At 38.0% G+C, this 22679-nt stretch overlaps 1 protein-coding gene across 2 annotated transcripts in view; it reads right to left on the bottom strand.

Annotated features, from left to right (window-relative positions):
* Nucleotides 1–22157, bottom strand: part of GPR141 (G protein-coupled receptor 141) — a 75496-nt gene extending 53339 nt beyond the window's left edge. For both annotated transcript variants that reach the window (XR_008550792.1, XM_037518196.2), the window contains exon 1: nt 22016–22157. The gene's annotated coding sequence lies outside the window, so the exon portion shown is untranslated. The remainder of the gene's footprint in view (nt 1–22015) is intronic.
* Between the last annotated feature and the right edge of the window lie 522 nt (nt 22158–22679).

Raw genomic sequence — 22679 nt, 5'->3', positions numbered from 1 at the left:
CAACTATCAAGTGGCAAAACTGAAGTCCCAATATTATCTGCAGAGGCAGATCACCTATGGGGGGAAGTGGACATTTCTTCCTTATTATATTATAGCCTTGCTGTTCTCTGAGCTAGGGGTTCTCCTAGATGGTGGATCCTTGTTTCTTCACTGGGCTTGTTTATATTTCTACGACCAATTTTCAGGGTATTTAAAGGTAATTAATTTGAGTACTAGCAGGAGACTCAGAGAAGTAATTAAAATAGGCCCACTCAATATTCTCTAAAGCCAATAAATGTTTGAGAAGGAGTTCACTGGATTACAATATCATAGAAAAGCATTAAAATTTAATTTAAAAATTTAATTTGTCCTAAAAACAGAAACCGAGGTCTCTTCTTAATTCCTTTTCACATTTTGAACTATAAATCCTGAACTCCTTTTGAGATTGTAAATCACACTTAGAGATTGTTACAGTTGTTCCTTCCCAGGGTGATCTGAAAGAACTAGCCCAGGGAAGTCATGTCTAATGATTGATGGGCACCGGGGAGTGGTGTCTGTAAGGAAATGCTGCCTTGTGCTCAGAGAACGCTGATGAGCAGTTGGGATGCAGCCCTCTCTTACAAGTGCCAGATTTAAGTCATGCTACACCTTGCTCTGACTGCTTTTTATCTGGATCCTGGTTTTCTTCCCAGGCTCCTCTGGTCTTGAGGCTTTCTGAACCCATGTGTCTCTCTTCACCTGACCCTCCTTTCTCTCACTCCTTGCACTGGCAAAAGTTTGGATGTAGTACTAGGAGCAGAGACCTTCCCAGGACCCACCTGCCCTTGGACACTGTTTCCAGCCTAGTTCTGAAATTCCCTAGGAACTTCTTCCTCTGTTATTCCTACCAGTTCCCATGTCCAAGGGCTGCTCCTCTTCCTTCCTCCTTGCCTTGTTTCCAATGGAAACTGGAAGGATTCAAGCTCTGTCCTACATTCTTATTTCCTCACTCTTCCCTTCAAAGTTATCCCTTGTCCCATCCCACAGGAGCTCAATAAACATCCCACAGAAATGCCCAGAGTAAGAGGAGGTGTCACTATTTTCCTCAATTTTCTAATTTAATTCTCAGCCCCTTTTTCTTGGTAGCTGCTACCCAGCTGCTTCAGAAATGCACATTTTAACCAATGCCAAGGAGAACTCCATCTTTTAGCTCACCCCAACTTCTGTACTTTAGGCCCAGTGAAACTACCTTGTGACAATTCTGTTTATCAAGAGTAGCCAAAGGTATTTCTTTCTGGTTCTCAGTTCACTGTTCAGCTCCTTAAAGCTCCTTAAAGCTACCAAATACCAATATCAGCAGTTTTTCTAGATTCTGTTCACAATTTATCTTCAGTCCTGAAGACCTTAAAATAAAATGTTCAAAAAGAACTTGGGCCTTGAAATTCCAAGACTGGTTAAGAGAGAAAAGCATTTACTGGAGACCTCAAACCTATGTCATTGACTTGGCCAAGATTTTTTCACCTGGATATTTGTTAATCTCAGATGACATGCTAATGTTGCTGCTAATATTCTGTATTTATTTACTCATAGCTACAACTTCTAGGTACAATGAGAGTAGAAATGGCTCGCCTTTCCCATATTTTCTGAGTGGAGTTGAATGCTGGTCAGCTCCCCAAGAGATAAATCTAAGTCTCAATCCCCCAAATCTATGGATGTAAACTTATTTAGGGAAAAAATGTCTTTGTAGATATAAATTAAATTAAAAATCTCAAGATGAGATCATCCTGAATTATCTATATGGCCCTAAATCCATTGACATGTGTCCTTTAAAAAAGAAAACAGAGTGTAGAGAGAAGAACATGTGACGACAGAGGCAGAAGTTGGAGTTTTTCAGGAATGAGTTCATCTCTCATTCCTAATTAGAACAAATGTCATATTTTCTTTACCTCCCAGTGACCTTTTCAGTATGTTCTATGTATGGATGTGACTCTTTGTCTCAAATCAGGCTTACCAGCTTAAACAAATTCTAACACACACTTTCTCTAAAGTTTCTATTTTATCCCTCTATTTTATCACCATTCACTTTTTTCATCATATTGATTAAAATGCCTAAATGTAAATATAAATGTATCTGTTTGTATATGGATAGACCAGTTTCCTCACAAATTAGAATCTTCATTTGGCATTGACCAAGACTGTTTCATCACCATAATGAGTCTGGATACACAGCCTCTTCCACTATGTGTTGACATTTTCATGATGGAAAATTTCAATATAATTGACCTATTTTATCCACATGGAAAGGAATACACTCCAAAATTATGAGACAAAGGGACTCATGTCCTTCATTATTATCTTTGAGCAATTATATTTAACATGAATATTTTTTCCTAAAAGATGTGTATAGATCATAGAGTAGAGTGAGAGACACAAAGAGATAGTCTGCCTTTTTTTCAAATAGTTTATAATCAGTGAAGGAAATAGATGCACATAGTAGAAAAACATGAAGGTAAAAATGAGATCATGCCTTGAAAGCAGAATGGAGAAAGAACAATTCTGAGTGGGAAGGTGTCACAGGAGAGGCTCCTTTTAAAAGGGAGCTGAAGAATGGAAAGGATTTTGGTGGTGAGAAAGAGGAAGGAACAATAGTGAGACAGGAAATATTAGGGGATGGAACTGCAGGAGCCACAAAGGACAGACACCAAACATTGAAAGGTTTGTGAATGAGCAACATGGTTTTCTCCATTACAGCATGTCAATCAACAACTATACAACCTCCATATAGACTTATATCTGTTCCTAGTTATTCAGAGAAGTCTTCCATGAATTTATCTTTAGGGTGAATGGGAAGTGATAACAAGAGATATATTTGTCTTTATCATTTTTTAAAGATTTTATTTATTTATTTATACAAGAACTGGGGTACAGGCCAGATGTGTGGGAGGTTGAAAGGATTCACCGGAGACAGAGTGGAGAACAGAACAGGCAGACTGACTGAAATACACTGCTGAGGGGAGCAGCGGGTGAGACAGGAGAGGTCTGCTGTGCCATGTGGGACCCTCACAGGACGGCTGGGATCGAACCGGAGCTGCAGAGGCTCTGGACAGCTTCACAGCACTGTGCTCAACTGCCTGCGCCACCAGGGGAGGCCCTGTCTTTATCTTTTAGTGGTTCTGTTTAGGCTAGAGAAAAGGAATTTTAGACTAGAGAAAACAGTTATCACTCTTCTCTTTCACAGATTTCAATGCAGGTTCTAGATCTTCCACAAAGCCCCAACCCAACCCCATATCTACTGGAATGATATAAATATTAACATTAGTTGAAGACATACATTTTAGGAAGGCCGATATGTAATCAAAAACACCCATGGTTTGGATGTATCCATCATGGAAAATTGAAACTCATTGGCTAAGAAGCCTTCCATATATCTTCCTGGAGACTTCATTTAGAGCTGGACCCCAACATGTGCTCAAAACACCCAGGACACCTTGAGATACACTTTATCCATCTCCTGTCTATAAGGATGACTACATCCTTTAATGTTCAGGCACAAAGAATATAAGTTGAAAACTTAGTTGAAAGTTCAGCAGCTTTATGTCCTCCTGTACAATAAAAGAAATACAAGTAAATCAAGTAAAATTGAAATTTTATTCAGAAAAAGATATTATTAAGAAGGGACTTATAGGGCCTCCCCGGTGGTGCAGCAGGTTGAGCGCAGCGCTGTGAAGCTGTCCGCAGCCTCGGCAGTGGTGGGTTCAATTCCCGGCCAGCAAGGGAGATTCCCACGTGTTGCGGCAGACCTCTCCTGTCGCCCCCGCTGCTTCCCTCAGCAGTGCTTTTGGTCCATCTGCCTGTTCTGCTCCCCATTCTGTCTCTGGTAAATCCTCTCGCCCTCCCGTGCCTCTGACTTGTACTCCAGCTATTATATATATATATATATATATATATATATATAAAATTTAATATATATATATATATATATAAAATTTAAAAAAAAGAAAAAAGAAGGGACTTATATAAGTTGAAAGAAAAATATAAAAATATGCTTCCTGGTACAATGGCTTCCTGAGTAAAAAAAGTAACTCACCAAAAAATATAGAAAGTACCAGTTTCAGCCAAAGTATCAAAATTGCTACTTTTTTTTCCCTACATACTAATATTTGGGACTTTATTGAAACAAATGATCACAAATAAAACAGTGAAATAAGGTAATTTTTGTTCTTTGGGGCACTGTATTTTCCACCAACACCATGGCTATTATTTTTCTAATCTCTTTGTCAATTTTTTAATTTTTGGTTTATTTTTACACAATTTCCAGTTTTCTCAACCACACATCATACATGGTCATTTAAAAAAAAAATCCCCACTAGTTCTTTATTTCTAGGCCATTTTTACCTTCTTTAGGAATTCTCCATTATCGGGGCCTCCCCTGTGGCACAAGGGGTTAATTTTCAGCACTATAAAGTAATCCGCAGTCACTGCAGCACAAGTGGCCATGGAGCTAAACCACATGGCACAACAGACCTCTCCTGTCTCGCTCACTGCTCAACTTAGCAATGTATATCAATCTGCCTGTTCTGCTTCCAACTCTGTCTCTGGTGAAACCTCTCACATCCCGCACCTCTGGCTTATAGCCCAGATCTTGTATGCATACATAAATAAATATTTTAAAAAATTCTCCATTATTTTCTGCCCAAATTCATTATCTTATCCACACTAATATCTAATTGTACTACTTTTCTATCACATTTCAAAGTTTGATATGAGTTATTGAGCTTTTCCCTCTCCATAATAAAATATAGACACCCAAGACAGAAACTCTTAATTCTTTTCAGTTTCCCCCACAGTTCTCTCAAGAGTATTTTCCATGTGGTTCATTGAAAGAATGCAGAGCACTGTGGGTAGTAGTTCTTGTTTGTCTTCTGAGACTCTTTATCTACCTTCTCAAAAACCCATCAATACCATTTTAGGATCCATGTCATCCTGAAGAAGTTGACAACATTTATCAATGACAAAGATGAAATTCTAAACTTGTGTTAAACCAAACAGAACAGTAAATTTCATCCACCCCCCTCCACCAACTTACATCTAATTAGTTATTGGTTGATAATGAACATATGATTTAATTCCATATCAACTTATTTTGAATCTATCAAATAAATTAAGCTACTCAGAGCAAGACAAATATCATGATTTTACTTAGATGTGAAATGTGAAAAGCTTAACAAATCAACAAACAAAATTAATTTCATAGATAGAGAGAGCAAATTGATGGTTACCAGAGGGGCTGGGACTGGGGTTGGGCAAAACAGTTGAAGGGAGTCAATAGATAGAAGTTTTTGACAATAAAATATGAAAAGTATGAGGATGTAGTATATAGCATGGTGCCCATAGGCAATAATGTAGTAGTTCATATTTGAAAAATTGTTAAGAATGGAAGAATGACTTGTTATGCTGATTATTTTAAATTGTATACATTAGGCTGTACACCTGAAACTAATATAATGTTTTATGTAAATTATACTTCATAAAAATTTTTGAACCATCAAAGTGTAATTTAATGAAAAGAGTTTCATTCAGTTTACATTAATAAAATACCATTGTTTTCTAATCATTAACAGGAGCCTAATAATGAGATAAATTATGTAAAGAGACAAATATGGGACTAGGCAATGTCTCAATAATGTCATCTTTTTCTTTTCTTCCCCATCTAGAGGACTTTTTCCTTTAAAAACCTGATATATATATATATATATATATATCAATAACCAACTACTCATAATAACCTGCTCTGAAGAAATCATAAATAAAGATAAACAATTGTCAGGAAAACAACTTCATCTTCCAGCTTCTGTGAGTTTTCTGAAACTCCTAGCACTTGAGACACTGATTTATAGCAAGACATTGCAAAAATGTAAAGCTTACATCCTGTTTGCACACATCATAGCTACAAACCATGGTGTAACAGTGCTTGAAACACAAATTTCAGGTCTAAACACAAAGGAAAATAAATATGATTTATTGGACCAGATTTTTACAGCAAGAATACAGCAAGAATTGTTCTTTGGAAAATGAAAATATAATGTAAGGGAAGAAATGCCATGTGTGCATATATATATATATATATATATATATATATATATATATATATATATGAATGTATGAATGACAGGGGCATTTTTTACTTAATTTTCCACCCTTCCCTGTACGCATATTCTATGATATATAACTTTATAGTTACTCCCACAAAAGTGGAATGTATTTCTAATCCTTTCGACTTTGAGTTTGGTCATGTGATTTGTTTGGCCAGTAGACTAAGATGGAAGAGACAATGGGCCAGTTTTGAGCTTGGACCTTAAGAGGGGATATTTTCCAATGGCTCTGTAAGATTACCAAGAGAAGAACATACTGGACCATCCCCTGGTCTCAGGAGGAGGATGTAAGACACAGAGTGGAGCTATACCATCAAACAGGCCATCCTCAGTCATCAGACATGGTGCAAGAATAATTAAAACCTGCAGAGACATCCATATGACCAACTGGCTGATCCTAAGATAGGTCCATGAGGATAAGTGATTACTCTTTGATGTTACTGAGTCTTGAGATGACATTACACAGCACTTTACTGACAGTAGCTAACTCAACACAATGTTCTTAAAAGGTGTCTTGTTTTTTGTTTTGTTTTTTTTTTATATAAATATTGCCCTCATCTATTCATGCATTGCTACCAGAAAAGCAACCATTCTTTGTTGTCTTAGGTGCCAGATTTTCTTAAAAGAAATTGGCCTTTGATTCATGACCTGACACTTTATCAGGAGAACTAAAGAAAGGTGTTATAAGGAGTGAATAGTTTCTAGCATCTTAACAAGAGCAATATTTGATAAACAAAAATCAATCACTATATTATCTTTGTTTGGCTTTTTTCACACTATTTATTTTTAAGATTTATTTATTTATGCATACAAGAACTGGGGTGCAGGCCAGAGGTGTGGAGGGGTGAGAGGAATCACCAGAGACAGAGTGGGGAGCAGAACAGGCAGATGTACTGAAATATACTGCTGAGGGGAGCAGCGGGTGAGTCAAGAGAGGTCTGCTGTGCCATGTGGGTCACCTCCCTGGCCAGGGATCGAACTCATGCCACAGTGGCTGCAGATAGCTTCATAGTGCTGCATCTTAACCCCCTGTGCCACCAGGGAGGCCCCCTTCCACATTCTTTAGTACCTGTGCTACCCAATCCCCATATGTACAAACCTGAGCCCTTAAACCACCTGTACTAACACTTGGGTCATTCTCCCTACAAGAGCCTATGCAACTATTAGGAAAAGCCCAGGAACAAATAAATCATTGTTATCAAGAGGGCCATAGACAAAAACCTAATCTCTACTCTTTTTTTTTTTTTTTTAAGATTTATTTATTTATACAAGCACTGGGCACAGTCAGAAGCGTGGGAGGGTGAGAAAATTCACCAGAGCCAGAGCGGGGAGCAGAACAGTTAGAAGGACTGAAGTACACTGCTGAGGGAAGCAGCGGGTGGCAGGAGAGGTCTGTGCGCCATGTGGGACACTTGCCGGTGGCCGGGGATCGAACCGGCGCTGCAGAGGCTGCGGGCAGCTTTGTAGCCCAGTGCTCAACCGCTGCGCCACCAAGGGAGGCCCTAATCTCTACTCTTCTGATGACCCAAAGGCCAGGCAGCATCTTAGTCCCCCAGTAATGCCATACTACTCTTTTCCTTGGGATTTCTCTCTAGAAAAATAGTCTTCTTTGCTGGAAGGTGCTATTTAGATTTGCGGGTTTTAATGCTTAAGAAGTAATGGAGAAGAGATGAAGAACATAGATCTCAAGGGAGAGTTACAAAGTCTTTCAAAACCTTAAAGTTGTTGTGGTGGCCCTGAAACTGGGATTCCTGAGATGTTATGAAGTGATGATATGTATCTTGTCCTTGGCATATATTCATCTATTTTTACCATATAGAGGACTAAAGTTTTTAAACCTTTGACACTCTGGGCTGCATTTAATCAAATCTCCAGGTTGTTGCTCAGGTAAATTAGTGTGCTATTTTAACTGGAGTTGAAAATTTGCATCTCTGTGATCTAGATCAGTCCCTGTTCAAGAATATCTAATCATATACACAGACACTATGAAATTTCAAAGAAAGAAGATTGCCTAAGGTTAGCAACTCACAAAAAAATCTTCCTGTGCTGTTTGAAGCAGGTTTAAATTGAGATCTCTATCAAATTTTCTAGCAGAGGTAAAATTTTATTAAGGAACTGATTTATAAAAGGAGTAGTTAAACAAAAAAAGTTACTCTATGATAACAAAGTCAAGGTATCAATTAGATTCATGGAGGCACTCAATGTTCTCCATAAGTGACACCAGATTTTAATTTGCTCCTGACCCCATGGCTTGATTCTTTTTAGCAAATGCTTCCAGGTACCTCAAACTGAGTTCATCAACACTTCCATGGGACTGTAGCCAGGAAGATGCTCATTTTGGTTATTTATCAGGAAAAAAATTTAGATTTAGATCAATGCCAATCAAGGTTAGTTAGTGAACCCACAACACTTACTTCATCAAGGTCACACCCAGACCAACTGAATCAGAATTTTGAGATGAGACTCAGTGATCAGCGTTTGAATAGGCTATCTGGGCTGTTCTCAGTTGTATTAAAGTTTGATCACCACTGATTTAGATCACTTTAAACAAGTCCTTTGTGGGCCTTCCCTGGTGGCACAGTGGTTGAGCGCTGGGGGGCAAAGCTGCCTGCAGCCTCTGCATTATTGGTTAGATCTCCGGCTGCTGGCGAGGGTCCTACATGGCGCGCAGACCTCTCCTGCTGCACCCAATGCTCCCCTCAGCAGTGTATTTTGTCAGCCTGCCTGTTCTGTTCCCCGCTCTGGCCCAGGTGAATTCTCTTACCCTCCCACGCTTCTGACTGTACCCAGTGCTTGTAAAAATAAACAAACAAACAAACAAACAAATAAATAAATAAACCTTTTTTAAAAATAAATAAATAAACAAGTCCTTTGTGTATGTATCTACAAAATAAAGGGCCTAATTTGGATGACTCCAATGGACCCTTGAAACTCAAGTAATATCATTCTGTTTTTTTATTTTTTTCCCTTTTTGATTCATAGATAGTACAGGAGAATCTTGAGAATCATATAATGTGTTGAGCCATCCCTACCTCACATTTAAGAATGTAGACCACCATTAGTCATAATAAACACTTTGAATATTTGACTAAGCAGATCTGGAGTTCAGAAAGAGAGGAGAAAAAAATTATCCTGTTATACACATAAGTAAATAACAATTTAAATTGTGTAAGCAGAAGAAAAACAACTTCCTGTTCCCATTTCTTAACTCAACATACTGGTTGGAGGGGGAGGGTTCAGGGAAAGAAAGGGGCTGAGACACCTACACAGGAATTTTGGTGGAGAGTGAGTGAGACATTGGCACATATGGTGCTGTGAAAATGTACCCCCAAAAGATACAATTATGTAATGACTAACAAATTAATACAATTTGAGGAAAAATTAAATTTAAAGAGTCCTTTACTTTAGAATATAAATATTTTATTTAAATATTTATGGATAAAATGATATCACAACTGGGGTTTTCTTCAGAATGACCTAGTTGTGGAATTTAGAGGGGTGGAATAAGTAAACCAGATGGGTATGACTGGGAGTGACTGGCTAATGGGTAAACAGGGTTCTTTACTCTCCGTGGGGCAGTATATTCCTTATCTTTCATAAAAACATTTTTATTTAGTAATCTAAAAGGAATAACAGAAATAATATTTCACTCCCCAAAACCCAAACAATGGTGAAAGATACATTTGCATTTTCTATTGTGAAGAGCAATTCTGTAATCTATGAAATGTTATGAAAATAGTAGCCATTATTATTTATTTGAATGGCTATCTTAAGCAAGGCATTTGGGCTTTGACATCTTGCTGTTGCTCTAGCCTTCTTGCATAACGAAACAAAAGATTTTGCAACGGAGAGCCCCAGTCTATACAGCCCCAGTCAATACACTGACCAGGCCTCCCAGTCGCCCTTCTCTTATTTCCTGAATTAATCTGCCTTTCCTTCATGTAGAGGTGCCTCTCAGACAAGGACATTACATTATTACTTATTTTCCCTGATCTTACAGGTCAACTTTCACTTTCATTATTTCCTGCAAATAACACTTTCTTTGTCACTACCCTATTGGTACTCCCATTATAATGTGGAGGAAGAAATGTGTCTGCTTAGTACAATAATTAATTCAGGAAGAAAAAAATAATCCCCTGCTCAACTGGAATATAGACAGCTTGTGGTCTCTTTTTGTTAAGTAATTTGTTAGAAGACATTTTGAAGGAAATACTGATGGAAACAGACACTAGCTTGGGAGCCCAGCTGAATGACTGAATTAGTTATTTACCTGGGTTCAGCCTTTTTTCCTCATCATTCTTTAATATGGCTACTTATAAAATTGTCTTTAAATCTGCTGGGCTGCTGTGATGTTGTAAATGAGCCAACTTCTATATCCAAGAGGTCTCATATTATCTAAGAGGTCATATAAACTCCAATGTTCTTCTCAATTTAGAAGATTTCTTTCACATTCAGACACTTTCAGAACTACAAACTTCACACACTTGTTTTGCAAGGCAGTTGGTCATATTGTTAGACAAAAATAATTGCACAAAATTTCTTTATTATAGTGTGTACAGAAGTTTGCTTCCCTACAGCATCCCTACCATAGTTATATTTTTGCTCTGAGGAGCTGTACAATACAAATGCCTTTCCTTACTAAGTGATATTTCTTTATCCACTGAATATTTTTATTTTTCTCTATCCTCTCAACTGCCACCTTCCTCCTCTTTCAGACAAGTATCTGAGTGTTTCCATCACAGTGCATGATTATAAATTTCAGTGCTAGAGTTTTGCCTTTATCACTTACTAGCTGGGCTGTGCAGGGCAAGCTACTATCTTCCATACTTCATTTTCCTCATCTCTAAGTTGGATAATTATAAGGTTATGTATTTCAAGCAATTGTTGCATTGTCTTACTTGAAGGCAGATAATCTACATAAAACACATCATAGGACTTGGTATACAGATTGCATGTCATAGTTGTTAGTCATTGGCGAGGGTCATGAAGCTAGTCTGGTTTCAAGTTCCTTCCTCATGTGGCCTCATTGGACTCTATATTGTCCTCCTTAAATTCTAAAGCTAGAACTGAAGCCATAGACATGTTATAACCAGGAAAATTTGGAAGCAGGTAGGTTACTTACCAAATGATCCAGATATTAGACAATGAGTAAGTTATTTTGATTGTTCTTAGCCTACAGAGTACTCATCTACAAATTGAGAGTACGTTATCTGTGGTGTAAGTTTGATGTGAGAAATTTAGTAATGGTACTAAACTAAGTCTCTAAATTAGCGCAAACTGTATCCTAAGCACTATGTTCAAAAGCACTTAGGATCATCTTGGCAAGAAGGAAACATTAATGACACTATATTAGAACAAGTTCTGCGAGGTTCAGGGTATAGTTATCTGCCTGTAGAGTGACACTTTCCCTTGGAGACAGAGTCTGGGGTTACCTCACTCATAAGAAATCTCACATCATTCTGACCACATCTCTGTGAGGTTTTACTAACAGACACTTGAACAGGAAGGTGGTGAAGGAGAGAAAAGAAGCTGGGGAAGAAAGCAGAAGAACAAGAGGAAGAGGTCATGGGACTGGTAGGTAAGTAAGGAACACTCTCAAAAGTGGCAGGGGAAGGGTGAGCCACCCACAGGAGAAGGGCCTTCTATTTTCCCTCCTTCATGTCTAGTCTTTTTGTAAGGGTCTTTAGTCAATCGATACAATTTATATTTTTTAAATGCTACAAAATTCACAGTATCACTGCTTGCAGAGAAGCAATGGCATGAGAACAAGGAACATGAACTTTGGTATCTAATGGGTTTTCATTTTATCTATAGCTGCTTTTTCATGGTGCCCATAGTTAGAATGCTCGCTCCACCTTAATAACAACATTCAGCTGAGTCTCAGCAGAGACAGCCTTTTATTCAGTTCACTGAGATTTTCCTTATAGATTCTTTTTGCCATTCATTTGAAACTTTTTAGAACTGCCAGAAAAGTTAAAATCACTGTAAGGGAAAAAGTAGTCTTGTTTCCTCTTGATACAGAAATCTAGAGGGTAGATTAGAAGGTTTACCCTTTAGACTTCTTGAATCTGGATGAATACATTTACAAACATTTTATGTTCAGAGCTACTGTGACCTGAGCCCCTCTGGGCTATGGATTTTGGAAGTTCACCTATCCCAAGCCAGTTGTTCTCAATCTTTTGGTAGATTTGCACCTTTCTCCCTTCTTTGCATCTCCTATATCCCCTGGCCATAGGGGTTAGAGCTAGATGCCCCCCAAAATAAGGGACATCTTGTGACAATCTGAAGGTAATACTCAAGAGAAATCATTGTTTTTCCTATGTCAACATCAAGCAAGTTTGGGGAGAGCAGACAGCCATTCTAGCAGAGGGTATCAGGCTCCCTCTGAATCACCATACACAGCAGAAGCACCTGTTTAAGTGGCAATTTCCTACAATTCCTATAGTTCCTGATATCCAGAAAACAAACAAACAAACAAACAGCATTTTTACCTACTCTTTAATCTCTTAGTCCTTCCAACAGTGTTGCAGATTCTGATCTTCTATATTAAATCCCTTGCTGTTTGGGACCAATGATCATCTAGTCGATATGTCAATTCCTCATGTGTGGTAGTTAGAATTGCCTGGGAAGCTTTTGAAAACCACTTCTTGGAGGTGGACCAGGAGTCCATGTATTTTAAATGCTCTCCAAATATATCCAATGGACATCCAGGGATGAAAATGACTCAATCTCAAATTTGAATTTCCAGTTTCAGACTCCGGTTTCTTCTCTGACAGATCCTCATCTCATAGTCATTTCTATCAGATTTACCAGGTCAGAGAACACACTCTATCTCTTCCCTCAACCTGTCTTCTTAACACATTGAGGAGAGGCTAGTGCAAGCAATTTTCAAAATGTCCTAGTGTTTTTGGATATCTGACAGAAGATACTTGGGAGAGGCAAACACCATACAAATGTAAATATATAAAGAAATGAAAGGATATGCCAACATTTGATGATTAAAAAAATGGATCAGGACTTTGAAAACAACTAAACCCATACTTTTGAACATGAAAAAATATACCAATAGAGCAGAATTTCAAAGGACACATTAGCCAAAGAAAATAAAAATTGATAAGCTGTAAAATAGATATGAAAAAACTTCTCAGAATGCAGCACAGAAAGAAAAATAATAAGAGCAAACACACTTTCTTAAGCGGCTTGCATTTATTTTCTTTTGTAATCCCCATAAATAGTCCAGGAAAATCTAAGTTACAATGAAAAATAAATTAAAGAAGTTGCAAAAATCTAAGTAGATTACTGTATAAAACAGTAATTCTCATCTAATTTTTGTGGCTAAAATGCAAAACAATACTAAAATACTAGGCAATGATATCATATAACTTTGGAAGAAGTTCTCTGCCAATGTGTTTTAAAATCAGTGTATTTTTTGGAAGAAAGAAAGATTTAAAAAACTCCAGGAGGGGCCTCCCCAGTGGCACAGCAGTTGAGTGCTGGGTTGCGAAACTGCCTGCAGTCTCTGCAGCACCAGTTCGATCCCTGGCCACCGGCAAGAGTCCCACATGGCGCACAGACCTCTCCTGCCACCCACTGCTCCCCTCAGCAGTGTACTTCGTCCGTCTGCCTGTTCTGCTCCCTGCTCTGGCTCTGGTTAATTTGTCCACTCCCATGCTTCTGACTGTACTCAGTGCTTGTATAAATAAATAAATAAATCTTTAAAAGAAAAAAAAGTCCTTAAAAAAAAAAAAAAAACTCCAGGGATTTAAAATTAATATGGAAGTTTTTATTTCTTTGAAAGCACTAAAAATAAAAAATAAAAAAGAATGAAATGGCATAATAAAGAAGAAATTTGTAGAGAGGAAAAAATGGAAATGAAGAAAAAAACAAGTTGAAATAATTCAATAGAAAAAATAACCAAGGAAAGAAGGAATTGATGTGTATCAATCATTATTATTACAAAACAGACTTTAATCATTGTATAATAAATGCTGTTGTAGAAATAGGTGTAGTCTATTTTGAGGGAAAAGGGAACAACATTAATTCTTCCCAGAAAGGTTAAGAGAAAAGTTTAAGGAAGTTGAAGGAAGAAAAGAAATAAGCAGTTGGCAATGCTTGTTGAACTGCTGCCTATTTCCAGCCCTTACCTAGAGGACTTATTTGCATTTTCTCTGAAGAGTTTCAACCCTTTTAAAGGAGAGAATATTGCATAGTGAACTTCATCCATAGAGTATGTAGAAGTGGGGCATCCAGTCTTAGTGAATACATCAATTATATGACTGAGACTTTTGAAGTTAACTTGCATGAAAAATATCATTGTGTGATATTCAATATTAATTGTACAAATATACCCATATCAAGACTCATATACACTTGCATTTTTTCTGTACATTTGGAGAATGCACAATTGGAAATTCTAATTGAAAATTCCTTCTTTTTTAAAAAGATTTATTTTTATTTATATAAGAGCAGGGGTACATCTGGCTTATATATTTATATAAGCCAGATGTGCAGAAGGGTGAGAGGATTCACCAGAGAGAGCGGGGAACAGAACAGGCAGACTGAGGAAATACACTGCTGAGGGGAGCAGTGGGCGAGACAGGAAAGGTCTGCCCTGCCATGTGGTATTCTCGCCTGCCAGCAGGGAGTGAACCGACACTGCAGAGTCTATGGACAGCTTCACAGCACTGCACTCAACCACCTGCGCCACCAGGGAGGCCCTTGAAAATTCCTTTTAACCAAGAGCAGTGGCAGAGCATGTACTTGGAGAGGTTAGAATTAGAACATTGCCAGCATGCACCTGACTGCATCTCATAATACCCAATTAAGGATATTTTGACAGGGTGGTGGTGGGTGGTATTAGTTTCAGCTTGGGAATTATATTTATGCCTTGTTGAAAGAGGAGTCTATAGAAAGTAAATTAGGTGCTGAGGCTGAACATCTAAAGTCTATGCTGTAGTCTGAATTCCAGTTTCCACACTGACTCCAACCTTAATTTTAAACAATCCAAACTATAACAAAATACACCTTGGACTAAGTTTGTTCAATTCTGTAATTCTTTGATTATTCAACTAGCAATCCAAAGATCTTATGTCTCCAGGCCATTACTTCAATAACATATTAAAATTGAGCTAGAGGGCCTCCCTGGTGGCGCAGGCAGTTGAGCGCAGCGCTGTGAGGCTGTCCACAGCCTCTGCAGTGCCAGTTCCATCACTGCTGGCCTCAGAGTGACCCACATGGTGAGCGGACTTCTCTGTCACGTCCGCTGCTCCCCTCAGCAGTGTATTTCGTCAGTCTGCCTGTTCTGTTCCCCGCTCTGTCTCTGGTGAGTCTCTCACACTCCCGCGCGCCTAGCCTGTACCCTGGTTCTTGTATGGATAGAATGGATTTTTTTTTTAAGATTTATTTATTTATACAAGAACTAGGGTACAGGCCAGATCCGCGGTGTGGTGAGAGAATTCACCAGAAACAGAGCGGGGAACAGAACAGGCAGACTGACGAAATATACTGCTGAGGAGAGGAGTAGGCAAGACAGAAGAGGTTTGTCGCGCTATGTGGGACCCTCACCAGCCAGGGCGATGGAACCGGCGCTGCAGAAGCTGCAGACAGTTTCACAGCGCTGCGCTCAATCGCCTGTGCCATCAGGGGAGGCCCGATAGAATGGATCTTTAAAAAAAAAAATTGAGCTAGAGATTACAGTGAGAAGAATGTGAGGCTAAGCACCATCTCTAATACAATATGGACAAGTGAAGACAAGTTATTCCACCTCTCTGAGTTTCATTCTAGCTAATGAGTTATCCTTTAAGGAATGATGAATGGAAGAAAGAATGACTGTTAGATAGGCCTTTGGACCTCTCAAACGCCAGTTCCCACTGTATGGGACCAGAGAATCAATGAGATGAGGGCCATCCTGATTCTCTTTTATACTCAAAAACTGACAGTTGAATTGCAAATAAATGAGTGCCTGAAAAATAAAATGCCACAAAAATCTCCTTGTCAAGAGCAAAGTCTTTGAATTGGTCTGTTTCAGATCTTTCTTATGAAGAAAGTTTGACGCTAAACTTTTGTGTTCTCTTAGCAATAAAATGAGGGTTATTACACCTATTCTTCATGAAACATTTGACAAATACCAATTCTTATAATGACTTGCATTTGTTTTGCATGGATAAATTGTCTTTCCAACTATATTACTATGACCTTAAAAGAAGGGATCATAAATATCTTTTAATATTTCTTCATATTGGGCCTCCCCTGGTGGCGCAGCGGTTGATCGCTGGGTTGTGAATCTGCCCGCAGCCTCTGCAGCACCAGTTCGATTCCAGGCCACCAGGCGAGGGTCCCACATGGCGCTGCAGACCTCTCCTGCTGCCCGCTGCTCCCCTCAGCAGTGTACTTCTTCCTCAGTCTGCCTGTTCTGCTCCCTGCTCTGGCTCTGGTGAATTCTCTCACCCCCCGCGCTTCTGACTGTACTCAGTGCATGTATAAATAAATAAATAAATCTTTTTAAAAAATATTTCTTCATATCTATCTATCGATGATATCAGAAAGAGAGAAAGAGATATTATAATACTTTTTTTATATTAATTTTTTTTTCCTGAAAACTCAATTATGGGCCTTCCTGGTGGTGCAGATGGTTGAGTGCAGCGCTGTGAAACTGCCCGCAGCCTCTGCAGTGCCGGTTACATCCCCGCCGGCCTCGGAGCAACCCACAGGGCGAGCAGACCTCTCCTGTCTCACCTGCTGCTCCCCTCAGCAGTGTATTTCATCAGTCTGCCTGTTCTGTTCCCTGCTCTATCTCTGGTGAGTCTCTCACCCTCCCTCGCATCTGGCCTGTACCCTGGTTCTTGTATAAATAAAATAAATCTTTAAAAAAAAACTCAATTATGAGACTTAAAAAAGTTTTATGTCAAATTAGTTTCATGGGAAAAGTTCTGAAACAAGCTACTTTGACAATTCTATTTTGGAATCTTGTATTCATATTAAGGTCAGCTTAATCATAACAGTGGTAGAGATATTGTAGGTTAGATTTTATATAAATGGAGTATGGGAAAACAGAGACACAGCAACAATCTACGAATGTGACAGCTATTTTATTTTATTTTTATTTCCAAAATACAACTAAAGCTTCTCTAAGTTAGATCTTTTAATACAATAGAATAAATTCTGTGCTAGAAATGGTCACTGCACTGCAAAGAGACTGCAAACTTGTGAAATGATAACACTTGAACTAAAATCATCTTAGGCATAAAGCATGTCTGATGAATCACATAAGTGTCATTTTATCAAGCAGCAGAGAGAGGAAAGCAAGTCCATTAGTCAATGTAGTGAGGTCGTAGGTTGTGTTCATTGCACTAGGTCACTTGGGCAAGAGTCCCACAGAAAGAAATGAGGAGATGATATTCTAGACATACATCACAATATTTCAAAGAAAAGAATGTGGAATGGGCATTTGGAGAAAAAAAAAATGAAATGTGTTTTATAATTGATGCCGAGGCAATAAGAGAATAGTGGGAGATACTCATGAAAGGTATAGTCAGACCTCAATTCTGCCCAGAAGCCAGAATTAATGGCAGTTATTTTTTTCATGTTACTCCAAAATACTGCAAAATAACTAATAAACATTCTTTACACCAAAGGATTCCTCTTACATGAAGGTCCTACATGGTTAAATTTATAGAGACAATAATGTCTACCAGCTGTTATCCGGGGCTGGTAGGAGGAAGGAATGAGGAGTTACCGTTTAGGTGTATAGAGTTTCAGTTTGGGATAATGAATAAGCTCTGGGGATGGATGGTGTCGATGGTTGCATAATAATACAAATATACTCACAGCCACTGAAAAGTATACCTAAAGACACTTAAAACGGTAAACTATTGTTAAACATATTTTGCTACAGTAAAAAAAAAAAAAAAAAGAAAAAGAAAAAGAACTTGAAAGAGAATTTGTCTTTAGCGCAACACTTCCTGAGTCAAAAAGGGATAATTTCATGTTTAGTACATTTGGTAGAATGACTGCAAGGTGATTGCCACTATGAGTATTGAAGAGGTTCCCAACCTAGTTGGACCACATTTCAGAGGAGGTCAATTGGCCTTGACCTTCAGAGGAGATTGTGATATGAAATTAATTTGAAAGTATTTATCTGACCACAGAGATGCCACACCTATTCGTTTACGTATTATCTATAGCTACCTTTATACTGCAGTTGTAGAGGTAATTGTCACAGAAATCAGATTGTACAATCCACAAAATACTATCTGGTCCTTTAATAAAAGTTTGTCAGACATTCAAATTAGTTGTGTTGGGGTTGGGGTGGTGAGAGGATTGATCTCATCCAACTTTTGCAGTAAAATCGACCAGAGGTACAGAGGTCAGCAGTCATAGTGAGGGCCACCTGCTGTCTTATATATGTAGAATATATGAGCTTAGCCCAAGGAGTCTCCAAAATCCTTGGGGAGGGGACTGAGCTTTTTATCATCATTAAGACCTTAGATCATGGAACATAACTGGGTTATATATTTGAGATTTCATTTTTGAAGTTATCTAGGACTAAAACCAACCCCTAAGGAGATTCCAGGAATATGTCCTCAGTGTACTTGCTGCAGGGTTGACTCAATGGTGCTATTTAATGCAGAGTGAGACTGCACAGGTCCACTCTGCACTTACATCCAAAGTCAATAGCACTCACTATCACCTTAACAGCTTCTCAGTCATGAAGGGAGGAAGAGGAGGAGGGATCACTCTTGTGGATAAGGATGTTTCAGGCATAACAAAAGATATACACAGAACCATGCTGGCTTTTCATTAATAGTTCTTAAAATTTTAAATCTTAAGATTTAAATTTCCTTAGAAAAGGCCCTAACCATAGTCCAGCTATTGTAGACTCAATTTCTCTTTCATGATATGAAGTTATTCCTCAAGAGAGAAGGGAAGTACATTTGAATCACAAGTCATTCCCTGTCCCACATGGCTATGGGGAATCCCCAACAAATGATACTAAGATTTCGGCAAAATCAATTGACCAGGCCATGGAGCTCCTGGTGAGCTTCTTTATCAGGGAGCAAAGTGGTGTTCTAAATTCCATTAGGTCTGCCTTTTGCAATGTCTGAGAAAACGTACACTTTTGCACAGTGCTCCAGTTGGTACAACTTCCTACTTTGTGTCAGAGCAGAAAGGGCTTAGACGCTAAAGATGCTGCTCATCAACATAACATATCTCTCCACCTACCTCATTTGAGAGAATTATTGCCACCTCTGTGACCAGTATTTCTCTCTCCCATGTAAATTAAATTCAACAATTTTCACTTCTTTAAAAACTGACTTACTCCCCAGTAAATGCAATCTTTAGTTCACCAAGTATTTTGAAATTACAGTATTTTGAAATGTCCAAACTTGAAAAGGGAAGCAATCCTTAGACTTAAAACACTTGTTTTTAGATTATTTTGGATTTAAGCCTTCACTAACTATGGCCCATAATATCAGTGATGACATTTTATCTTCATTCATTCATTCAGTTGCCCATTCATTCATTTGTTCCTTCAAGTACCAGTTCTAAGGAAGTTGAGTGCTGAATATGTTCCAAATACTATGCCAGAACACAAATATAGAGAAGGCATAGTTCTGTCCTTCCGGGACTTTTAGGAATGAGACTGCTTATATGAAATTTGATTTGAGCATCATGAATACTACTATTGTCATATACAAAATGGAACAAAAAGAACATTTGATAAATAATCTGATAAAACACATAGACTAGCTTTGAAGAGAGTTTGCAAAGTGATATCTCAGAAATATTTGTTGATTGATAAAAATTTAAGTTTATTACTTTGAATGATTTTTTGCACGTTGTGATTTCTTTTTTTTTTTTTTTAAAGATTTATTTATTTATACAAGCACTGGGTACAGTCAGAAGTGCGGGTGGGTGAGAGAATTCACCAGAGCCAGAGCAGGGAACAGAACAGGCAGAAGGACCGATTACACTGCTGAAGGGAGCAGCAGGCGGCAGGACAGGTCTGCACGCCATGTGGGACCCTCGCCGGTGGCCGGGGATCAAACTGGAGCTGCAGAGGCTGCGGGCAGCTTCTCAACCCAGCACTCAACTGCTGCGCCACTGGGGAGGCCCTATTGTGATTTCTTTAAAATATTTTGACATATTTTAGTCATAACATACTTATATTTCTTATAACGCTTGCACAGAAACTTAGACATAGTAGACATCCAATAAAAACTCATATGTTTATTGAATTTTAGATTTGGAAAGATTTTTAGAAATCACCTAGTCTGGGTTTTACATCACATTGAAAATCTGAAAAAAAAAAATAAAAACTGTAGACCTTTGTCTTCATTAAAAAAGCATGCATTTCCATGCATTCAGTTTTTTTTGTGTGTGTACAATTTTAGGTGATTAATGAATCATCTTAAGTATCATCCACGAACTCCTTGAGGGTCACATGATTGTGAAGTCCCTAAGCACCACATATAACATGTCTGATGGAGTCTATATATTATATTTTATAATTGCTGAAAATCATTGACTAGCAGAGAAGTTGGCAAAGAAGTTCCCTAAGTCAATTCAGGCCCACTTCTTTTCATGCAACCTGTGTACTACAAATGGTTTTAATGATTTCTAAATGGTAAGTAACTATGAATTTTCCCTTTTGTCCTTAAAAATCTTTTCTATTAGCTGTCTCATCCTTTATAGAAAAAGTTTATTAGTTCTTGGTATAATGTGATTAGAAAATATTTTCCAAATCACTCAGTCAAAAGTGATCAGACTCAGTCTGATTCTAGTGAATTACCAGAACATAGGGGACTCTAATTCATGCTGCTCGATTCCTTACCCATTGGTCTTCCTATTACTTTTATTGACCAATTAAAATACTGAACGCTTGATTGATATAAAAGTACTAAAACACAAAATAAAGAGTTGTAAGTCTGGAGTACTTAACAAATCAATTTTGGGTAGGAAGTTGAAAGCCAGAGAACTAAGTGAGTCATTCAAAATCGTATTATGAATCTTTTAAAGAAGTAGGATTGGGCCTCCCCCGGTGGCGCAGCAGTGGAGAGCTGGGGTGCAAGGCTGCCCGCAGCCTCTGCAGCACCGGTTTGTTCCAGGCCGCCGGGGAGGGTTCCACAAAAAAAAAAAAAGAAGAAGTAGGATTAAACTCCCACTCTTGTTGTGCATTTATGACTTATATTTTCTTTATTTTGTATTATTTTCACTCCACATATTTAAAATGCAATATTCTTGTAAAAAAAAGAAATAATGGTATAGAAGGAACTTACTTAATGTAAAATTATTTGAACGGATGTTCTTAATAGTTGCATGATTTTTTAAAGTTGTTTTCAGACACTTCCTGCCATATTGTAAAAACGGAATGAGAGGAATTACAATAACCATTACAACACGTTATTTTGAATATATTGTACTTAGAAATTTCAAAGTACCTAATTTCTATTGACTGATGTCTTCTTTGATTAATGCTATGAGAATGGTTCCAAACTATATATCACAATCTTACTAACCAAGTTTAAAGATTTTCATAATGGGAAATAAACAAGTAAAACATCATTTAAAAGATAAGCATTTGGATAATACATAAATGCAACACCGAGCCCAAAGAGACACCTTCCATGTTCTTAGCTAGATTTTTTCCCCTTTTGACACATTCTAAAAATATTTTTGTCCATAGTTAGCCACCAATAAAAACTAGGCTTTGCCATCAGAGTAGTGTGTCCTACACAGGAAGAATTAAATAATTCTTTCTATAACAGCGTTGTGGTCAGAGTAAATAAGTTTGTCTCTTCGCAAGACTGTTTAAAGATATTAGAACTATACTGGAAACTTCATCAAGCTATCTTTTAGCTTTTCTTTCATTCATGTCTCCTCAACCCCAAGTTTTCTGCACTTACCTTGAAAAGCCAGATTTCTCAGGAGGAGGAACAAAGATGAGCCAGCTGTCTGATGTCCAAACAGGATTTTTCTAATAGCAAGTTGCTTTTGTACTTCCATGGCCTGCGTGCATTTACAAGGCCTGACTGGTTCACCAAGCAAAGGAAGCTTGGTGTTCTAAGTTCTAAGTTCCTCAGGACGTCAACAGCAACCACAAAACCTCAAAACCATTTCAAAAACATTAGCATTGAAAAACCAACCTCTTAAAGATGAACAGTCCAGATGGCAAAATTCCAGGAAGACCACTGTCAACAAATAGATATTAAGATTTTATGACTGCTATGAGTCTATAGTAGTTCACTTAAGAAAAAGAAATCATTCAAGATGAATTTTGTAGAGAATGAAAGGGAAAGACAGTGTGAGTATTAAAAATAATGGGGGAATAAGTACATTACAGAGAAGGGGGTGCAAGGTGATATTAACAAAAATAAAAAAGGGAGATAAGCTGTATTGTGTTTGGGGCAACAGGCTATAAACATAATGCTACTTTTCAGTATGAAAATTTATAGTTGTTCTGTGCTGATTTAAGGACTTAAGGCTATGACTTTTATAATGCATTTTGGTACTTAGCTCTGTTATTTATATCTAACATTCACTAGGATATGAACCTGTAAGTTGCTAATT

Source organism: Talpa occidentalis, unplaced genomic scaffold (genome assembly GCF_014898055.3).
Source record: "Talpa occidentalis isolate TD23 unplaced genomic scaffold, MPIMG_talOcc4v2.1, whole genome shotgun sequence".
NCBI lineage: Eukaryota > Metazoa > Chordata > Mammalia > Eulipotyphla > Talpidae > Talpa > Talpa occidentalis.
This window is presented reverse-complemented; position numbering and strand designations above follow the sequence as displayed.